Source organism: Athene noctua, chromosome 7 (genome assembly GCF_965140245.1).
Source record: "Athene noctua chromosome 7, bAthNoc1.hap1.1, whole genome shotgun sequence".
Taxonomy (NCBI): domain Eukaryota; kingdom Metazoa; phylum Chordata; class Aves; order Strigiformes; family Strigidae; genus Athene; species Athene noctua.
In genome coordinates, this window is record NC_134043.1 from 15,603,905 (window position 1) to 15,625,299 (window position 21,395).

Consider the following 21,395-nt stretch of genomic DNA (forward strand, 5'->3'; position numbering starts at 1 on the left):
GGACCTCACTCTGTGGAAGTGACCCATGCTGGAGCAGACTGTGTAGCACTGTAGCCCATGGGAAGGACCCATGTTGGAGAACTTTGTGGAGGACTGTCTCCCCTGGGAGGGACTCCACACTGGAGCAGGGGAAGAGTATGAGGAGTCCTCCCTCTGAGGAGGAAGGAGCAGCAGAGACAACAACATGTGATGAATTGACCACAAACTCCATTCCTTGTCCCCCTGCACCACTTACGGGGAGGAGGTAGAGAAAATAGGGAGTTAAGTTGTGCCTGGGAAGAAGAGAGGGGTAGTGAGAAAGTATTCTAGATTTAGTTTTTATTTCTCATTATCTTATTCTGATTTGATTGGTAATAAATTAATATATCCCCGAGTCTGGTTTGCCCCTGATGGTAATTGCTGAGAGATCTCTCCCTGACCTTATCTCAACCCTTCGAGCCTTTTGTTATATATATCTCCCCTGTCCAGTTGAGGAGGGGCAGTGATAGAGCGGCTTTGGTGAACAACTGACATCCAGCCAGGGTTAACCCACTACAGCCTTCTTGGATAGCACTGTGCAGTGCTTGTCCTCTGATGCAAGAGGGTCGGAGCTCTGCAGGGGAGTTTGCACTCCGTTAATTCGTGTGTGCAAAGGCTCTGAAAGCTTCTACAATGGAAAATACTACTTAGAAACCAAAGCAGCTGTATTTAGCTGATGATAAAATTGATTTGTTTATTCATTTACATTTTTAGACTGTATATTAAAGATAGAAAGCATCCACGTTGCTCCAGACTCATATGATGTTTCTGGAGAGGAGGGGTGTACCCCTCTTCTGAGTCCCACAGCCCTGGAAATGATGTTTAAGGTGCTTGGTAGAACAGTTGCTGGGGAAAAACTAATTTTCCTTTCATGATAGAAGGATTAAGATGTTTTGCCCTGACAGTGTAGCAGCAACAAGAAAGCAGAGGATCTGTTCAGTCTATGTCACTGCAGTATCATATTTCCAGTGGCTACTCAGGATGGCTCCCTTCCACTCGACTCTCTCTTGGGGTCGGGATTTTATGTTTACTCATCCAGAGAGATGAATGACATTAAGGGCAGGCTTCTGAACGTCTTCAAAGTCTCTTCTGGTTACTTGTCTGTATGGTCCTGGTGATTCTTTGATTGTTAGCAACTCTTAAATTTGTTAGTAGGTTAGAAGAAATCCCACAGGAAGCCTTAAGGGGAGCTAGCAATGGGACTTCCTATTGTGTTAAAAATACATTGCCTAATGAGATGTATCAAAAGCGTGCCTGATTCTAGCAAAGTTACTATAACACTGAATGTTTATGGATCCAGTAATCAGATGCCTTACAGTCAGTTTATTTTTAAAATCTGTGAATTATGTCTTTTGTTATGATCAGAATTTACCAGCCAAGAACTTCTTGTATTGATAATCATTTTTTGAAGAACGAAATGTTAGTATCAGCAACAGAACACAAAAGGAAAACAAAATGCATGCATAACTGCTCATAAATAGGGGGCAATAGTATCTTACAAATACATTCAGTGTTGCTGACTTGTGTATCACATACCACACAAGATTATTTCCAAAATATTTTTTTAAGGATGAAGGCCACAGTATTAAAGCAGGTCTGCCCGTGCTTGCTTTTACACATTTCTGTGAGTTACTTGGTCATGTATATGTGGGAAAAGATACATTATTGAGTGCATTTTGAGATAACTCTTGTATGTGGTGCCTCTGTAAAGCTAGGGACACTTATAAGGATCCAAATCCATTTCTTCTTTTAAAAAAGAAAAAAACTAGCAGATAATCTTGTGTAAATTGACAGTATATAAACTATCCAGCTTCAGGGCTAAAGCCATCTACCAACAGTCAGACCAGCTAAGACAATTTGTGACAGGCAGCTCCTTCTGCACTTCTCCTGGACTAAAATTGTAACTCACTCCTCAAGGGAGAGTACATGGGGAAAGTGTCCAGCAGCCTGGCTTGCACTCTTGGAGCTGCTGCAGTGCCACTGTGATCCTGACAGTTCACCACAGAAAAATTGAACAACTCGCAACTCTTTAGTATAGCTCCAGCTGATAAATCAGAAAAAAAATTACAATCCAGTGCTGTGCATGTGGCAGGCTATCATTTTTTTCTCTTTTTTCTTCCTGTTGTATGATCTTTAATTACACTTTCAGTTTTTCATCCTGAACTTTCTCAATAGCCTAAGGCTGTAAGTTTGGCAAGATGTGGAATATGCTCAAAAATAAATTGTTTGAGTTCTTGAAATGATGAGGCTTTTTTTTTTTTTTTTTTTTTTTTCTCCCCGCAAAGCCTTAAATAGCTCTATTAATTGACATTCATTTTGAGGTGAACTGCTGCTATATTATAGAAGAGCCTAGAGACCCAATAGTGCTGAACACTATACGTATTTTGAAGAGTTCTAAGCTTTAAGAATTTCCATTCCTAAACTTGAAGACAAGCTACAAGTGTGAATAACCCTAGGGTGTTTTACTGGACTCATTGTGAAAGGTTCTCACCTGTGTTGTTTATGCCCAGAAGTGGCTGGAGTGAGTCTGATTTGGGGCCAGAGCAACAAAAAAAAAAAAAATCAAAACTCTTGGGTTTTGTTTCTTGATTTAGTCTAGGCTTTTGGAAGCCTAAAGTGCTGTGTTCTCTCTGTGTTCCCAGGGTATCATAATGTGTAATTACAGTTAATGAACCACACTTAACATCATCCTTCAAAAGTCAGTATACAATGCACATGTACTGATGGCAATGCTGCATTTGTAGGCCAGCAGGAAACATTACATGACCTAATCCAGCCTGCTGAATATTACCACTCATTAATACCTCTGGACTAAGCCCAGCAGTGAGTGCTTGATGGAAGGGCATCTTCCAGAGTGTATCTGATCTTGACAGAGCTGTAAAAATTCCCCTTCCTGCAAGGAATCGAATCTGTTTCTGAGCTTCCTCTTATTTTGGGCTTTGTTCTTTTTTTTCCAAGGAGATGGAATGCATGATTAGGGTATCTCAGCTGGTAGCACCAAAACCCAAAATCCTTCTCTTCAGGATCTAAACATTATCATGTTTCACAGAGAAGCAATAAAAAGATCTCTCTTTTATTCATAAAGTTACTCTCCAGCAAAAATGCATGTTGCTACATAGCAATTTTGGCTTTTGCATCTTTGACATGGGGAAGAAAAAAAATCATGTGCCTGGGCAAAGGAGCAAGCATGGCACCTTGGGCTGCCTCAGGGCAAAACCAAGAGAAGCTCCTGGTTTGCATAAAATTGTTCCCATTTATAAGAAGGAATTTGTCTTTCCTCTCTTCCTACTACCTCTTGTCCTGAAGACATAGGCACATTTCCAGTGGGTGTGATTCAGCGTAGTTTCCCCATTGAGTTACTTGATTTTACATCTGAAATGTGTCAGACATGCAATCTGGCAGTTGGTAAAGGAGTTTACTCATCTCCATGTCTTACTGTCTGGAACAGCCTTATCAGTTCTCGTTGTCATATTACAGCTTAGCTGCAAGCATGTCTTTGAAAACTAAAATTAAATTACCCTGAACTGCATTTTTGTATATCTCTGCCATCAGATAGATTTTCAGCAGGTTTGTGAACATCAGAATAGATGTCTGTTCATCAAAGGAATATCTGGCTTTCTCGTGATGCTGGCAAATGAAACTTAAAATTTATGCCCAGTAATTTCAAGTCTCTTGTGACTTCTTCATGCCTGTTGGAGAGACACTCACATAACCAGAGCAAATCTGACAGTTGGCATTAATTAGGAAAGTCATCCACACTCTTAGCAAGAGATTGCAGACTTTACCACCGCCTCATCCATAGAAGCACAGACCAAGACAAGCTAGCAGGAGAGGAGGTGAGTGAGTGGGCAGGAAGCCTTGGCTACCTCTAAATGTGCTGTCTGTATTCTAGGAACCTGAAAAGGAATTTAGGGCCCTGGGGCTCTGATTTCCTTTCTTTGTGGAGCATCTCAGGGAATACCTAGGAAAAAGGGTATGTGTACAAGGATAGGTGGGTGTGTGCACGTGCATGTTTAATTAAACTGTTAACATACAAGATGTTTGAAGGTATGAAAACACTATTAACTGAAGAAACCCTCAGCTCTGACTGAACTTGATCAGTTTTCTAGAAGCAGTGTGTGTACTCAAAGACTTAACATTTGGGAAGCTGCCTCACATCTGCCATATCAAGGACTTAACACCATGATGGCTGTATCAGTGGCAGGATAGCTTGCTTTACAATACTTGGCTGACAGTCTGTCAAGTTCATAGCACATTTGTGTAGGCAGGGACTGAGAAAAGATCAGTCCTAGAGCAAAATCAAAGAAACAGGAATATCTTTAGGTGATGGTTTTTTTTCCTGCCTTCCTTATTTTTCTCTTTCCAGTAGAATTCCCACAGCATGTCACCTCAAGCTTTGATTTCAAAATCCATCCTAAACAGTGCACTTTATCTCTGAACTTTCTGCCTGTCCCTCTTAAAATCTGTCAAGTCTCAATATTATAGGACTTGCACCCAGTTTTCTACCTCCTCTTCTCCCCTCTGCCTCCCAGCTAGACCCGTATCTCAGTGCCAAGCTGCACCATGTGCTGTCTGTGACTCCTTATGCCAGACAGCTTTTTGCCCTCACCTGTGAACCACCGCATTTGCATGTTGTGCGTCTATTATTAGAGGGAAAGATGAAGTGCTAGCTCACAGTAGGGAGCGTGTCCTAATTTCTGAGTTTAGACTTTAGACTTAATTCCTCTGCTGAGACAGTTCAGTGGTGTTTTATCTACACTCTGTATGTTGCTAGAGGTCTTTGTCTGTGCAAGCTCCCTCTTTAGTTCCAGATAAGGCCTCCAGTGATGTCAGAGCATAAGATGCTAAGAAATGTCCTGCAAGGTCCTGCCTCCAATAGTGGCTGCTGGAGAGATGCAGTTTAGGGTGAGTCTGGATGCCTTCAGCACATCCCTCAATATGTTCCCATCACCCATAGTTGTTCTGTTAAGGGCATTAGAGTTTATGCCACTGCCAATACCTTTTAGTATCCACTGCGGATCTGGTGTTCGTAATTTGTCTAATCACTTTTTGAACTTTATTACATTGTCTGCCTCTGCAGCCTCCTTGGAAAACAAGTCCCAGGAGTTCCCTACTTGCTGTGCATGAACTACTTTTTTTTTTTTTAATGTGTTTTACACTAATGTTTTACTCAGTGCACGGAGTTCTGCTGTTTCAGGATATGGTGAATCACAGTTCTGCACTCATCCAGTGCTTTTATAGTCCTTTTAAGTTGCCCTTCTTGGACCTTTACTAGCTCTAGTATTTTTTTCCCCAGAAGTGACCCACAGTGTTTGAAGCATGGTTTTACACCAAGTTTTCATATAATGGGGACACCACTTTTTAGAGCAGTATAAATCTTTATGGAGAAAAAAGTGTGAAACCTGGGTTCTGCTGAAGTTTTTTACATAGATGTACCATAAGGTGATATAAAATGACCCATAACAAGCAAGTCATTTACAATTGGGGTTTTGCTCACTATTATTTTATGTCTTTCAAATATAATTTCCATTTTATCATTCCAGGTACTTTAAATTGTTATTGCATTACCAAGAGACTATTTGTCATTGCACAAAATAACTTTAAATTGTTATTGCATTACCAAGAGACTATTTGTCATTGCACAAAATAACACAGAACAGGGCAGTCCGCCCTCAAAAAGTGGTTCATATTGAAGAGAGCGGGGGATAGGTGGCAGGTGTAGATCTTGCATTGTAATTATTCTTGGGTAATTCAGATATCTTTCTTGAGAATGATTGGCTTGCCATCTGTGTTTCCACCACCATACCTTGTCTCTCCCCTCCAAAGTGGCAGTGCTCACAGCTTCTCACAAGCACAATTTTAGATAAGTTGTCCTATATTTAGAGACTTTTGAACAGTTTGCCATAGTAATGCAACCTGCCCCCTTATTTGTAGGAAGATATTTAGAGGCCATTTTTAAAGATGCTATATTGTTAGTAGTGTGCAACTGATTAAAATGCAGGTGGTCTAAGCAGAATAAAAAAACTGCTGTGTGGAGGAGGTAACTTGGCATTTAGCATGCATGCACCTGTGAGTAACAGACATATCATTATCCCAGTTTCTGACTCTTTACTTCCCTCGCCATATAGGATCCCTTCTGACTGGCAGCGAGGTAAAGTTTGCTATACCTGCCAAGGAAGGAATGGCAGCTGCTTGCAGTACTTCTCCTCTAGTGCCGTTGTGCTTCTCCAAGCTCGCAATGCAGCCAAGAGGCCAAGAGATCGGAAAGACGTGGGAAGAAATCCTTGCTCAGTCATATACTGGGTGTTTTCTAACCCAGTGGGAGGAAAGAATGTTCTTTTCTTGAACCCCACTGAAGGAGAGGATAGGCTTAATACTACCTGGCATACATCTGGTGTGACAGCGGAAGGGCACAAGTCTCCTGGTACTAGTCCAGTGAACACTGGGGCACCATTATCTGTGTTTGCTTTAGACACAATATGTCAGGTGAATTAAAAAACATTTCTTGAAGTGTGGACTGACAGTAGTGAGAAAGGAGCTTCTAAGGGTAACTCCTTTTTGCTTCTGTGGAATATGTCCATACTTCTGCTGTTACTGGATATTTCTTTTGGGTTTTTGTTGTGGGGTTTTTTTCCTCCCTTGAATGATTTTTTCTGTTTGGTTTTGGGGAGTTTTTTTGAAGTGTAAGGAGCAATTCTGCAATTACACTTCTATATTTATTTTTTAAGAGACCTTTTTACCTAGAAAGCAAATCTTTCAAACTGAATAGATTTACTGTATTTTACTGACGTGGAAAGTACTTCTTCCAATATACAGGAAGCTTGTACCAGGGGTATTAATGAAGACAGATAGGACAGGTAAATGAAATGTAAACCTAGACAACAGATTTTGAGCCTGGAATCTGAAGGTCATTGTGTGAACTGTTATTGGTGGTGCTGTAAGGAAGTCACTGCTGTGAACAGATGCAGCAAGATGTTTGCTTAACTTCTGTAATCCATTAGACTGGGACTTTTGTTCCCAAAGAATCTCTGGTTTGAAGTAAAGTTGATGACATCTTTTGCTCAACCTGTGAAAACTTATACCTCAGTAATGAAGAAATTTGGAATTCAGGGAGTTCTGCAGTCCAAATAAGAGTTTGGAAGTAGATACTGAGACGTGTGCTAGAACCAACATGTCTTAATGATACCTCTGACTTGAAAGACCGAGTCGTATAAGCTATTTATACACACAATTCAAAGAAGGAAAGAATTAGACAATTTTTTCAGGCTATCTCAGCCAGCATTCCCTTAATCATGAACAGTGATAGTATTTTTAATTTGCAGGACTCGGCATATTGTTAACAATAAATAAATAATGGCAATTAGAAACAAACAGCTAATCCATGGCTTGCTATATAATGGGTCATTAGCTATGACAGCAACCTGTCCACCATTCAAGAAAGAAAGCAGAACTGCTGCCTGCGCAGAAAAGTGTGCCTTCTCCCTCATTAGAGCCACAGCAGGGAGTGTGTTCTCATCACACTTCCATTTGTCTGCTTCATTTGGCTGTCCTACTTTGAGCATCTTGGGCTCCATTAGACTCAAACTGTCTTACTGACATTAAACTAATTTCTCTGTCAAATTTGGGCCAGTGCAGAGAGTGATGTTCTCTGATTCTGGAGAATAGAAGATGTAAATCATAGTGGTGGAAGAGTTCTCAGCCGACCTCTTCTACCAAGATGCCACATGAGTGAAGCAATAGTAATTTGCATTTCTATTCACATTATCTTTGAGGATAGCAAAGCATTTGGGGCTGTAAAGTCTCAGTTTTATGTGTGTTTTGGGTTCATTTGACTCCTTGTTTAGATCTGGGGAAAAAAGTACATGCAAAGCAAGGCACTTGCTGAAAACCAGATGGGTTGGAGCAAGTGAATGGGACAGAGCCTGTAAGCTTTGATTTTGTTTTAACTGGTATGATCTATCCAGGAAGACAGAGGCTATACATGAGATTATCAGTGGCATAATTTAATTATTTAGTGTAATTAGGAGAAAAGAAAATGTAAGACTATGGAAAAAGGAGTCAAGTTTTACTCTGTATAGATTGGGTTAGACTCAGATTCACTGTTTGTAAATGTTAAGTCCAGGAATTTTACCCCCATTACTATTTGAAGATAGCCAATGGGAAATGTATTTTCTATTGTTGAAGGTGTGAAGGCAGAGACAGGGGAAAAGAAACAATGGAGATCAGCTGAAGTCTGTATTTTCAGATTATTTTGTGCTTGGTGTTCAAACAGCAACAGAACAAGAGCCTTCCCTAAAAGTATTTAGTACAATATTTTGCTTATGTGAACCACCTGATGTTAAGAGAAGCATAAAAGTAACTCTTCTAGGTGTCTGTTTCTCTCTTTTGTAAAAAAACAAAATACAGAGGGTAAGTAAGCATGCTTGGGGAAAATATCTCCAGACCTTTGGGGAAAAAGTTGTGTACTTCTTCCCCTCCCAAAAAGCATCTTAAAGCAATTGAGAATTATTTGCCTCCCCCCCAACCCAGACTGATTGGGGGAGGATCAGATCTGACTGACACTTGACAAGTAGCTGGAAAGATGTGGTGACCTAAAAGAAAGCATCTCTTTTAAAACTTTGTTCAGAGAAGCTTTTTCATATCTTCTGGGCCAGAAAGATTGAGAACAAAAGTGAAAAAGCTTTTGAGTCTGAATTTGTTCCAAGCCCTTTTGATAGGAGGAAGGATCAGACTTTAATGGGGACTGGTTTAGCCAAGGGGTGTGTCCCTGCCTGAGCTGTCTAGGACTCAAAGCAACATCAAGAGCCTTCTTCCTTTGCTCTCAAAAGCAGAATTCAAAAGTCCCAGAAGAAAACTTTTTTTTTATAACATTAGCATTTAGAAAGGTTAACCAATTAATCTGTGCAGTCCTCCTTTAAAGGTAGGTTTCTTACCTTGTTTAGAAGAGAATTGATTAATCAGGTTGCTATTGATGACAATTTCACTTGAAACTCATACGGGCCATTAGATTTATTGGAAAGTACCACCCCAAAACCAATGAACAGGTTTGTGCAGCCACAAAAAAGAACCATAAGAAGAGTGTTTCCCCCCAGATAAACACCTCTAAAGTCTTACACTCCAACTGTGAGATTTACATAGGTACCTCTTGTGACTTGCCCTCTGCTGCTGGTGGAAAAATGAACGTGTCATCCCTTAGAGGTACACGTTTTTTTTCTAGTGAACTGATCAACAAAGTTATGGTTCTTTATCAAGGAAGGCATGATTCTGTGAATTTTTTTGGACCTACCAAATTACAAGGGAGGTAATGGTATATTCAGGTGGGGTGTAATGAGATGTTTGGTATATTCAGCCAGGAGAGAAAGCTGTGATTCTGCACTGTAGCCCAAGAATAGTATCACCAGTCTCAAGCATCAATCAAGCACCAAATTTCTTCCTCTTCATCTCCTAGGCAGTGTTTGGATTTTGCTTTGCTGCAATGGTTGATTGCAAAGGGAGGTATGTGAGAACCCCAAGCGTCCTTTCCTTATTAGACTCTTGGGTATCATATAGACAGCCCTGTCTTTTTTGTTCATAGATGTTTTGAGGAGGGAAAAACTCACCTGAGAATGAGTGCAGTGCATTCAGAAAGTGTTAGCTTAGACATGATGGGTTGAATCTAGGTATGGATCTGAACACAGCCAGATGCAGGAGGCAGGGATTCATAATCTGGTTTTAGGAGCCTGTCTCCGATAATGCTGATTCAATACTAGAATTCATCCTACCGTTCGTAGACAGCTGTTCTTACCTGCACTAATTAGACAGAGACCATTACAACTATTCTACCTGTTGCCTGCTTATACCTGTTATTGTAGCATATGGTATAGTTGTACAATAAGGATGTTGTCTTCCTTTGTAAAGGGCAAGAAGGGATTCCATGTAATTAAGAAACAGCGTGCTTGTTTTCAGAAACGACACCTATTAGAGATATAGGAAGAAGGCCTGCATTTCTAGGATGGAATCCATGTAGTCTTACTGTAGCTGTCATAAGGTTATGTATTCGGCCCAAGGTTGATGCCCAAGTTCTTCCAGGCAGAGATACGTGCAACTGAAAGTAAAACTTCCAGCTTACTTTAGATACCTTTCTAAGCAGAAACTGATCAAACTGATTAAAGTTATGTTCCCATGCTTCTGCTTAGTGAACAGCATCTCTCCCAACTATACAGTTTGGGTTATTTTTTCTGTGCTGCTGATTTTTTGGTAGTTGAGAACATTGCTTCTCTGTTTATTTTTGCTAAAATAAATTAAAATTTTGCTAAAATAAATTGCTAAACAATGAATGATGGAGTAATAAATGATGCTCTTTTTTCCGTATGCTTTTGTGTTTTAGCGTTGAGCTTCTGTATGGATTGATATCTACTGGCAATTGAAAATGCATTGCAACCTTTTCTTAGGCTGGATACTGGGAGGATCTCTCTGTTTTCTACTTAGATAGTACGTGAAACCTATAGGAACATATTACTCAGTCAAATGTACTTGAAGTTGGCCAGTGGGTTCATGAGTTACTTGAACAATAGACACATGCACAAACATTCACTTGGCATGTTCCAATATTTCTCATTTCTCTAGAAAACCACGTTAAGATTAGTATCTAAATCCTGCTAGAACCAACAGGGATTAGAGGGTTTCCTAGTGCTAGCAGGAAATCTTAATTTGGGCTAAAATGAGATGCAGATGCATGTATTTTCTTACCATGCCAGATACACAAATGTCTGTCTGTCTCTTCAGCACAAGAACAAAAGCTTAAACCAAATGTGCATCTCAACTAAACTGAACTTCATCAGGTTTTTGTAGATCTTTGGACACATGCTGCTGTGCTAGATTCAGTGTCTGTCTGCATCATGTGCTGCCTGTTTCTTTATCCATGATGCTTAGGTCCATGTTCCCCCTTTCCCTGTATCTTTGGTTTGACAAAAAAAAAAGTTTAAAATAACATGTCTAATTTACAACATGTAGTGATTCCAATATATTAACATTAATAGCGCATGAAAAGTGCTCCCAGTAGCTTAGTCTGCAATCAGTAGCCATTTTCGATTCTTCTTTTTGTTCAGGCTGTCTCATTCAGTGTGATCAAAATGTTGGTAGTGGCACTTGTTGGCAGGAAAGAAAAGATGATAATGATTCCTGGCTGTTCTTATTGTCAATTTTGCATTACTGAAACTAATTCAGGTCTGACAGGTTTGTTTTACTGATGAGTCCGAGACTATGATGGGATGTTTTAAAAAATGAGCAGAGATCTGAAAAGTGGTTCTGAAGAAAAAGTAATGCCAATTACATGATATGTTTATTTTAAATACTAACTTTTCTTTTAGCTGCTGATTCAAATGGTCAGTACCGTCCATAAAATTATCTGTTGGTATAGACAGAGTACTCTCTTTTTGGGAAAGTATGTGTTTGCATATTGATATAGATATGTGCAGATATGTTAGGAGGAAAAGGAGAGTGAAAGCTGACTGTAATTCTTGGGATAGATGGATCATTGCCAGTCCTGCTGCAAGACAAGTTAGTATTGGTTACTCTTTTCCCCATTGAGCTAAAGGCTTTCTGTACATTAGCATTTGTTTACTTCCCATTGTCACTGTGATTTCAGCCTCCCAGATGAAACTATTTTGGTGTGTGGCAGAAGTTTAGGGGCTGTTACTCAGAGAGAGATCTTCATGACTGAATGCTAACATAACAGCAGAGAGTGGGATTCTAGGACAAGTTGTCTTCTCCTGAAGTAGGCTCTGTTTCATCTCCATTTGGCTTTTTCTCTGACTATGAAAAGTCAGTTTTGTCCATTTATTTTGCTGTTTTAACATCTATCGTTGAACTGGGGAAGGTTGTCCTGGCAATGAACATTTTTTAGGTTCTGTTTTGGGGTCCTGTTTCCCAGAGCCTCCAGATTCAAAGCAGTGCCAGATTTCTAGGTCACTTCCTTCCCAGTGCACATTTAAGTTCTGGATTCAGACAAGGAGATTGTGTTGCATTTTGTTTACTGCCTCTGTGAGACATGCTAGGGCCACCAGTCAATCTGCAGAACATTAGAAGTACCTACTTAATAGCAGCAGAATTTTATTGAGTGAATAATTACATCCTATTACTGCTGAAGTAATCACCTTAGATACAACCGATGCCTCCAGAGGGAGGTATGTTCTTTCCAAAATGCCACCCTGGACAATTCATTTTACTTCCATACAAAGCTCCAGAATCTGTCTGACCATATTGTAGTACAGGTTGTCATGTTTTCAGAGGATGAAATTTATGTTCCATGAAATATGCCATTGCCAAAATTAATAGGTAAATGAACAAAGTGAAACAGACCATTAGAACCATTGTAATATTGTAGTTGCTGGGTTGTGGCACAAAAGCAGAAACTAATGGGTAAACATAATCGTATTATAGTGACAGGAGCTATCAATGTATAGTACACAACTGTGGTTACACAATGGAAGGCAGTCGACCGTTATGAAATATGATTTAGCAGACAGGCCAGTTACAGGTAATCTTGCTTAGAACAATGCTTTCCTTGGCTAGTTTGTTTTACCTGATTGAAAATGATAAATAGCAGCTATTTCTTTCCTATCCTACTGAAATTTAATTTCAATTTCACTTTGATAATTTTATATATATATATATATATATATATATATATATATATATATATATATTATTCTGGACCACGATACTGAGATTTTTGTGTTTGCAGAAATGTTCCTGAGGCATGAACAGATTGTTCATGAATATTCATGCCAATAGGAATTCAGCCAAAGGTCTTCAGAGTAAATGTTCACTCTTAACACCTTGAAGTATTTTTGATGCTCTTGTCCTTATTTCTGATGTAAAACAGTGCTTCATAATTTTAAGTGAACACTCAAACAATATCTAATCAAGATAAACAATTCATAGGCTGAACTGTGTTTGTATAACATGATTAAAAAGCTTTGAATAGCTAACATAATAACATTTTATTAATGGGCAGCTTGAGAGAAGCTACAATATCAAATGATTCAACTGGAAAAATAAAAAGCTCAAAGATATGCAGGATCATTTCCATTGGATTCAGTATATTTATACTAATTTAGGTAAGTAAGACGGTGGATTAACACCTTAGTTATTGCATCTTTCATTAAATTTCACTTTAGTGTAAAACAAACTGCACAACACAGAAACACTGTAAAAATTCAGATATGTAGAGGAGCTAACAAGTTTATCCATAACTTGTTCATGCAGTATTTGCCATCAGTCTAATCACTTCAGCACTGATAGATTGAAAAAGTCAATACTGTGTTCCTGTAATAGAAAAGGCAGCTATATCCTGCACAACTGATGTAGGGGAGGGGGGGGGGGGTGGGGTGGGTGGAGAAGTATCTTTAAGACTCGTTACTGGAGTGGTGCAATATAAATTAGAATACCATCTCTGGCCATTTTTCAGAGCCAGGAAAGGGATTGATGCAGGAGCTCCTTCAGATCGCTGTGCCACTCGAGAGTTTACCCATGCAGGAGGACTTTGTCAGTCACTGACTAAAATAGATTTAGGGCTGCTTTATTCTGCTAAAGTGGTTCAAAGTAGTTGGAGTACAGGAGAGAGTTGGGTACTCAACTGTTTAGCTTTCTCACAGAAGTTTTCACTCCATGCATATGCAAAAAAAAAAAATCAGTTACTTTGGACTTCACTGAGCAACATCTTTTGAGGGAATATGTAGTGGGGAATTGAGTGCTAGTAATCTGTTACAGGGAAAGTTGAAATGCTCCAGAGCTAGCCTGGGCAACAGCAGCCGACATAGCTAATTGCAGCCTTGGATGGCAAGCCAACCAAGGGTTTCTCTACACACCAAAATAAAACTGTAGAATTACCTGAGCTAGTTTACATCACGGAACTCTACACATGTGTTTTAGCATACCTTTCAACCACACATAAGTGTTTCCGCTGAACAGTATGTGAATTTGTATAGCTACTGCCACGTGGTACATTAATTGTAGCTGAGTTTTTACCCAACACCAGTTTTTACTGAACAGACATACTTCACGGCTTTCACCCGCAGAAAAACAAGCACAGCCAACTGAGGCTGCAAATACAGAGGTAAATCTTGATATTTTAGTCCTCAAAGTCCTGCTTCCATTTATCAAGAGAATGCTGTCTTACTGTTATACAATGCTACTTAATGTGAGGTATTGCTATGATGAGTGTAACCCATGACAAAACAGTGAAAACTTGAATGTGCTAAATGCAGAATTAGGTGACTAGTTGAGTGATAATATATTGCCTAACCTAATGAAAAGACATTACCTTTAAATAATGGACCACATCGTAGATTTAATTATCCCAAGGCAAGGTAGTAGGTGCTTCATGCAGACAAGGTCAATTACCTTATCCAGAAGAGCCTGTTTGAAGTGTATTATGAATAATTCACAGACATAGAAAGTAGCTTTGAAAAGTGTCCCAGCTATAATGTGGTGAAAGCATTCAATTTCTTTTGTAATGTATTTAAGATAACACCCAAAGGACAATTGTGGCTGCTTAACTGTAAGACTACTTAAATGACAAGAAATGACAATTGTGTGGTCAAATTCACATTAATGCATTATGCAGAGGGAAGCATCGTCATCATGGCATAATTGTATCGAGCCACAAGAAACTGATTTCAAACCTCATCTTGTAGTTTTAAATGCTGAATGGAATTTGATCAAAGATTAATTCATTTATTAACCTTTCTCAACAGACCAGACATAATTGTTGCTTTATTAGCTTTGTTTATTTTGTTTTTGTTTATTCAGGGCTTTTAGTTCTTGGCTTTCCAGTGTGAAAACGAATATCCAGAGTGATTGACTGACTTGTAAGGTTTTGGAGAGTCTGACAAACCCAAAAGAGGAACCAGAACATTCAATTTTCCGTCTTTAATCAGAAGACCAGTCTTCTGCTATAAGCACTAAAATGCATTGTTTCTAAGACAGTATTGTTCCAGTCTAGGACTATTTAGCATTAGAGTTAAAATAATGACAGTAGCCATGGTAGCAGAATGCATACTCGCTTGACATATGGTGACCTTAGGTGTGAATTAGAAACGCAATAAACCTGTAAGTCTGGGGAATAACATGCTCTCTCAGCATATTTTGATTCCACAGGCAAAACAATAACCTTAGCTTTCTCTCTTTGACTTTGCAATAAGTGGTAACGGCCAGGGGAAATCCCTCGGGGGCTGCAGTTTTCTAAGATGCCTGGCAAGAAGATGGCTAATTCATCAGGTACCTCGGTTAAGTGTCGAAATGTAATAGTGACATTTCATGGCCTTTGAGTTTACCTGCTTTATTTGCTTGAAAGGGAAAGTTCAGCAGAATTTTAGAGGGTGCTATAGAATTGCGTATCCAATGAGGCATACAGCCAGCCTAGTCCTGTTTCCATTCATGTCAATGTCAAGAATCCCATTTAGTTCAGCAGGAGCAGGCCTGGGATCTGTGACACTTTCAAAAGATGGTTTGAATAAAGGGGAATAAAAATTTGACGCAATGTCCAGTTATATAACAAGCTGCTAAAATATGTGATGAAGCAGGAAACTGCCACAAAGAGACAAGAAAGAAAACTTCCAATAAAGCAAATATACTGAAAAATAGAAAGCATGGGACTTGTGGTTTTTGGTATTCTCCATCATCCATCTTTTCTCCAAGGATCAATTATCCAAAAAAACCTTAAGAATTCCCTTTCCTCCCCTTCACACAGTCATTGGCCTCGACCCCAGTGGTTTCTGGAAGGACTTGATAAAGACTAATCTGAGCCTAAGAGACTTGCTAGCTGATGTTCTTATTTACATGCATGAATGTAAACAGATGTTTACATAGTAGTGTTAAGTAGGCCAGCTGTTTGGGAGTCATTTATGTATTTTATTTAAAAGTAAAGCTATAGAGTTAGAGCCTTTACTCACACGTGGAAGAGAAAAGAAACCCAAATTCAGACAAATATATTTCTTCCTGTGTTAGGGGGTTGCTTTAATTATGCACATCAGTTTTCTGTATCTCTGAATTTATAGCATAATACAGCTGCATCTTACATGAATCTCTGGGCATCTGTACCTTATCTTGACGAGTTGCATGTGAGTGAAAAAAAACACACAGCACGGCGTCCACATTGCCAAATGTCATTTGTCTGAGAGTGAAGGGACAAAAAAGCAATACTGAGATGGGGGGAAGGGGGAAAGTTGTCACTTTTCTTTACAAGAGGTTGCATATTGCTGATTGTTTCTGCAGTCTGTTCTGTAATGAAGCATACATCAGGGTAATGTTTGTCATTGCATTTGTTCTGCTCTTCAGATGTGAGAAAAAGCATAATCCTTAGGAGTGTATTACAGCCATAAATATGTAACATATTTATTAATTCCTTAGCATAAATCTGAGTGGAAAAGGTTCCGTTATGGAGGCGTACATATGCATGCAGGCATATGTATAGAGAGAAAAGGTTGGAGGGAGGGGCTCTCATGTATTTTTTGAAAGTAGTTTGCCCCTCAGGCGTTCCCATTTTGTCTGATCTAGGGCTGTCTCTAAAATACATGTCTTGGCTCTAATCTTGTCCATGACTTCATTTCCTCTGACTGTTGGCCCCCTGGGGCTCTGTGTCTTGAAAGAAAACAGGCAAATGATGTAGACAGTTGAATGGAAGTGATTGAGCCCAGTTACTTTTTGCATAGCTGTTGGAGAACTCTAATGACATACATTAATCTATACCTTGCCAAAATCCCTCACCAGTCTTAGAGAGATTTACCTGCTTCAGTTGTATTGTTTCCACCAATCGTCACTACATGAGGGAGATGCCTACATCTCTCCAAACCAGTGGTAGACAGGATTTGTAGTAAGCTATACTTGTCCTGAGGAAGGTACGTTCAATTAAGGAGTCTTACTGTTGGAAAGAAAGCTGATGTATGTGATCATCTTGTAGGACTTTCATTCTCAGCCTTGATGGAGCCCACAAGAAAGGTTTGTCATTATTCAGCTGTGATGTCATATGGTAGAAAGTTACATTGTGTGTAAAGATCTTGATTCTTACTTCATTAAGTTTGTAGGTTGACCAAATGGCTCCAATGTTGGTTCGTTCTCTTGCCGTTAACTGAGATGTAGCCATCTCAGTTAAATGCTGAAAATTAGATTAAATGAACACAATATTAATTACTCTGAAAATAAGAACTGTAACCTTGTTGACTGTGTATTCTATGGGAAGAAAGAAAATGAAAAAAAGTATTTGATATGCTCATTGCAACCTATGTGATTCCTCACAAGTGATGTGGCAGCTGGAGTTCTCTCAAGAATCAAGAGCTGTGCTCCAGTACTGCCAAGAAATCAATGAATGAGGCCAGGTCATCTTCTGCTGGTTTGGGATAAGAGGCCCTGATCTTGCCCAGAGGGCAGAAGATGCTCTCTCTGAAAGCTGTTGAGCTTTGTGGCTAACTCTGATACTGGGCACATGCTGATACATTTCGTAGAGCTGCTGAAGTGCCCAGCCCCACTCTGTAGTGTGTATGTGTGGTGGGGGAAGGAGTCTGTATCTCTACATGCTTCTGTTCAGCATTTGGAAAAAGAGGAAGGACTGGTGGCTTCCTGTGGCTGCATGGTTGTCATTCTTCTGCAGCCTCTGTCCACTCCAGTATTCACTGCAGTGGTAAAGCTACAGCTGATTTCTTCCTTCTGCTCCAGGAGCAGAAAAACTGACGTCTCTTGAGCTGAATAATAATCTCTGTTAGTGACAGTAGAGCTACGGAGCATAGCTGAGCACTTTGTATTCTATCCAGTACAGTTTGTGCATGAATATATACACAACCATGTCTATATCCTTCTGTTTGCTAGTTGTATAGAGAGATATACAGGAACCTGAGACCAATTAAATAGCAAAAACTAAATAGAAGATCTATTTGAAAGATGTAAACTCATTGCAAACAGGGTGAAGAAAAAAAGAGCTGCAAATTGATTAAGCTGTTCCACAGAGAAGAGAGATTGTTGTCATCCTGACCTTTGAAGCTGGTTGGGATATATCAATAGGAGCATCTTCTGAGTACACTATTCTATGAATTTCTTCATTTATATTCTCTTGTTTTTCTTCTTACATGCTGGCTTGGAGCCAGTTCATTTCATGGTCTTGCCTATACATATGTTTTGCTACAGCTGCATTTTTCCAAAGTGCCCAATTTCACAGCACTCCAGTCTTCCATAGGATGACAAATGATGCCCCTGCTGCTCTGACCAACAGAACTGTAATTGCAGCCCAAGATGGGGACAGCTGAACCAACGCCATGCTGCAGTTTGGGTATATCCTTAAGTTGAAACTTGATTGCATTTGTTTATTGTAGTCAAGTTTCCGATTCTACCACTTAAGGCATTAAGTGCTGACATTAATTGTAACATTGAGGAAAGCGGAATTGCTCAGCAGTTGAAAGCAGTGGCAAATCAGCAGTTATTTATTTACCATTGCTCTGTAATGTGTTGTAACACATCAGACTATCAAGAAGTTTAATGAGTTGCAATAATGCTTGTAGCCTCTTGGGAATACTGGGATGCAGTTTGATGAGCTGGGGGATTTTTTTGATAAAGTACCTAAAACTGGACTTTCTCCACTGCTGTGCTGGATGTCCAGATGGGTACTGTTTTGATCATAGTAAGTACAACTGAGTGTTGTCTTTTGCCAACTAACGCTTTTTGGGAGCAAAAAGTAAATAATCTAGTTCAACTGTCCCTGTGATATTTCAGTTCAGTAGGCAAGTGACAGAAGAGTAGGAGGAGAAGCTAAGAGCATCATTTTTACTCTGTTTGTCCAAGATGCCTTACTGGCTCATAATTAGCATAAGACTCAGAAATGTGCCTGGATTATTCTCTAAACTCTTTTCTGGGTATTGTTTTCATTTTTTGGTTGTTTACAATGCTTGTCTTTTAGAGTACAGGAAATATATTGCATGCTCTGCACAGGGACTTTCAGCTGTTTAGCATAAATTTAAATATACTGCTTTTTTGCCTTTTTTAAAATTTAAAAACAAACAATAAAAAACAACCCTGGATTTTTATACAAGGCTGCATGGCGAATGATACTGGATTTCCCTCTTACCAAAGATGTTCATTTGCCCAATTAATTTTACAGGGAATTTGAGATGTTCATATCTCATTTTCTGACGGATTCTTTCCAAAACAGAAGCATCATCTCAATAATATATGTGAGTGCTATGATCAGTTTTAAGGAAATCCCCTCATTTATTTAATTAGGGATTTTAGCTTCAAAGTTATTACCTCTTCTAATTTATGTTCTATTAAGACTGTTTTTCTGTTAGTTCAGAAATTCAGCATATTTACAGATGATATTTTCTGATTTCTTTTAAGATCAATCTAAGCCATGAAATTTCACAGTTATTATCAACCACTTACAGGGACCAGTTACTGGTTACACTTCAAAAGGGCACTCTGTGGAAATGACATTGTCCCAATGACTTTCTGATCAGATTCACTCTGTGTAAATAGATGTTATTCTCTAACAGTGAGAAACTTCTTCTAAACAGCCATGCTGTATTAATCTGAGAGCTGAAAGACAAGGTGTGTTCTCATTGCTTCATGAATCAATATGGCTAATAAAGATCTCTATACCCAAATCTAGTTTTTATTATTCCTAGAAGCTGCTATTGCAAGTACAACAGGAACAAGATTAATCTGTCTTTTGTGGAGGGCTGTCAAATCAGAAGACAGTCCGTTTCAGTCACAGTGTGAGCAGAAGGGAAAAAAAGTAATAATAAGTATACTTTTCTCATTATTAATGCTGGTAGTTAAAACTGCATATACAGGAAACAGTTCTGTTGAGTAAGGTAATTCCATTTTTACTCAGACAATTTCAAAATAAAGTGGGGGGAGAAGGACTGTTATTAGTGTATGTAGTTTCTCCCAAAGGACCAAGCAAAGATTGCTTTCCACAGCATGGTTTTCTGTAACTTATCCAGTCTCTTATTAAATGTCCCAAATGTCTCCATTTTATCTATTTTATTCTTCTAGTCTATCAAATTGCATTTTGCTGGGAGCATGATCCAGCAAACCTTCCACAAGTTCTTGCAAGAATTTGTTTAAACCTTGTATTACTTCCCCTCGACTTTACTCCAATTGACTTGTGTCCATAACCTTGAGCAACGTGCTCTGAGTTATGCCCTGGCTTCCAGACTACTATTAGGCCAGGCTGTAGACCTGGGGTTTTGTGGACTTTCTTGGTAAGGCGCTCAGGCTGGTAGGCAGGTAAGAGTATATGAGCCTGGGAGCCATGCAGAGCTGGGGGCTTTGCTGTACAGCTCCACCATTGCACCATGTTGAGGGCATGAGATCCAAAGTGCTGCAGGTAGGGTCCCTCTGTTACTCTTTATCCCTGCCCTATCCCAAGAGCTTGAGATGTCATGCTGGATCTTTCAGGAAGAAATGGATCAAATATATAATTAATTTTCCTTTTTTCCCCCCTTTAAAAAAAGATCGTTGAGGCCTTTATTTCAGTCGCTGCATACCTGCAGGTGATGCTTTTACCTGTCCCGGTGATGGCCACAGAGTTTGTCTAAGGAATTCTTACAACCTGAATCTGTTTCAGAACAGCTTGAAGCTGGGGCCTGGACTAGACAGTCTCCAGAGGTCCCCTCCAGCCTCAGATGTTCTGTCCTGTGAACAGCCTGATGCTCACTGAGTGTAAATCATCACGACTGCCTTGATTTTGCTGGAGCCAGATGCATTTATGCCAGTTGTTGACTCTGGCCTTTTTTTATCCCTGGAAAATAATAGTGAATGACTGATCTGCAAAGTGTTTCTTCCTGGAAGTCTTTCCTGGGACAGTTGCTCATAATGTAGTTTTTACAGTCCTGTAAAAGTTGTCTCACTTCAACATTTCCATGAAAAATTGAATACTAAGTTTTATTAGTTGAATACTAAGTTTTCTTGACGTGAAATGATTGGTTTACAGTTTGATGCACTATTCATAGTCTGATGCTTCAGTTATTTCCCTCTGTCCTCTGTGATGTTATTTCTAGGCTCTGAAATTGCTTTCCTCTATGAAAACTTAAATAGCATGTAAGAACAAAAACTGCTGTAATAAACTACTTCTCTCACTTTACAGTAGTTTATAAGGTACATTAGTTCAGTAGTCTCTCCTTACCCTATAGCCCTTTCACATCCATTATAAAACACTTTCAAAAGAAAGCTCTGAAAAAGACCATATGATCTACCTAAACTTACAAACTCACTCATCTCTTCCATGCTCTCTGCCAGTCTGTGTGGTACATGGTGATATAAAAGCAGGCCACCTTAACCGGTGAGCTCGTAAGATAACATGGGTAAGACTTCAGTAGGACGTTGACAGGCTGGCCTGTGTTACTGGC

General features: G+C 39.4%; 1 protein-coding gene across 6 annotated transcripts in view; it reads left to right on the forward strand.

The window, feature by feature from the left end:
- CNTNAP5 (contactin associated protein family member 5) overlaps positions 1-21,395 on the forward strand; it is a 299,895-nt gene that overhangs the window by 206,224 nt on the left and 72,276 nt on the right. The window lies entirely within an intron of this gene.